This window comes from Orycteropus afer, unplaced genomic scaffold (assembly GCF_000298275.1).
Source record: "Orycteropus afer afer isolate SDZICR_OR568_19922 unplaced genomic scaffold, OryAfe1.0 scaffold00494, whole genome shotgun sequence".
Lineage (NCBI taxonomy): Eukaryota > Metazoa > Chordata > Mammalia > Tubulidentata > Orycteropodidae > Orycteropus > Orycteropus afer.
The window spans coordinates 1519832-1521943 of NW_006922081.1; positions in this window are offsets into that span (position 1 = coordinate 1519832).

Sequence of the window (2112 nt, forward strand, 5' to 3'; positions counted from 1 at the left end):
TTATTATTTACCAAAGTAAGATGTAGGACATTATCTCTATGGACTATGTTATGCCATTTGACCTTAAAAATAGTCTCTTGTCCCCCTAGACTATTATCCCAAGTTTCCATACCCAGTAACCCATTTCCTCAAAATGTTCAGTTATGTGTAAGACTTTTCATAACTCTGTCCCCCATATGGTCTACTACATTCATGGATGTATTTACAGTACGTATAAATGTGCAGGTAGAGAGATCCTCTGACAAACATCTATACATATATATATGTATATATCCATGGGCATATTCCCATTCACTTCCTCACTGCTGTTCAGATTGAGGGTCTTCCAATGCATCCACTTGTAAATTATCATTAATGTTACTGCAGGATTGTGTACGTAGTACTATTTACCTTTGTTGCTTTTAATTGCTGTGGTTCTCCTCAGTGCCTTCCTCTGACTTGACCATTTTGTGCTGACCTTTCCCCTAGTGTATATTGCCCTACCTTCATGTTCACAGGAATCTACCCTCTTGCTAGTAATTTACCTTCTCTTCTCCTCCCATCCCTGTTGCTGCTATGTGCCCTCAAGTTGGACCCGACTCATTGCGAACCCTTCTTAGGTTTCCAAGTTGGTATCACTTCGGAACTAGATTGCCCAGCCTTCCTTCCAAGGAGTGGCTGGTGGGTTTGAAGTGCCAGCCTTCCGGTTAGCAGTCAAGTGCCTTAGGCTCTATGCTATCAGAGCCCCTCCTCCCATTCCTAGTAACCTTGAAAGAACAATTGTTTTCTGTATGTAAACCTTTTCTTAATTTTTTACAGTAGTGGCCTGATACACTAATTGCCCTTTTGTGATTAACTAATTTCACTGAAGTTCATTTACTGTAGGTTAATCCATGTTATGAGGTGTGTTGCAGATTCATTATTATTCTTTAATGTTGCATAATATTCCATTGTGTATGTTCTATAGTTTGTTTATCCTTTCATCTGTTGTTTCCATATTTTTGCTACTGTGAATGCTGGGATGACCAGGAGTGTACATGCATCTGTTCATGTCAGGGGTCTAGTAGGTGTACTACTCATATACATAGTAGTGACTAGGTATACTACTCATGTACCTAGTGATGGGATATCAACAGCCACTACTTGGAAGGAAGATTGAGCAATGTACTTCCATAGTGATACTGACTTAAAAACCCAAGGAGGGATCACTATGAATCGGGTGCGACTCCGTGGTACATAACAATAACAGCATGGTATTTCAATTTCCAACTTCTTAAGGAATTATCATACCACTTTCCACAGTAGTGGTACCATTTTACAATCCCACCAGCAAGGCAATAGGGTTCCAGTCTCTCCACACCCCCATGAACATCCATTATTTTTATTTTTATATTTTTTTGAATTTTGTTATTAATGCTGGGGTGAGATGATATCTTGGTGTTTTGATTTGTTATGCTGTTAATCTATACAATTTATTTTATTTAGGTTTTCTTTAAACTTGGAAAGTTTATTTTGATTGATTCAAAGTTACTGAAACTTTTTTCTGTTTTGTCCAGTCTACTGATAAATCAGTTGAAAAACTTCTTCTTTGATCACTTGTACTTTATTTCAAGAATAACTTTTCTGTCTTCTATGTTTCATACATCTCTCTTGAAATCCCCCATGTGTTCATGCCTGTTGTTCACATTTCTATTGGATATTATATCATATTGATCATTGTTGCATAATAATCCCTATGCAATACTTTCAAAATCTTGCTTTTTTTCCTTCTGTTTCTGATGGATGCTTAATCTCTTGATAACGTTTCTGCTTGTGTTTTACTTTATTGTGTGCTTTATTGTAAAATGGTAGACATTGTGTCAGGACTGAGGTCAATAGTATTATTGCTAGAAAATAAACATGCCTTTTTCTGTCAGACCATGAATGGGTGACATTGAGTATATCTGGTCAATAGTTGATTTAGGCTTGGATTACATTGTTAAAATTATCTTCAGTGAACCACTCCTGCCAAATTATTCCAATTTAGTATAAGTCCTTGGCACTGGGTTTTTTTTTAATTCATCTTCCAGACCTATCTTCAGTATTCAGTATATTCTCCACATCCCTAACACAGCTATTTTTGTCTATGCTCTT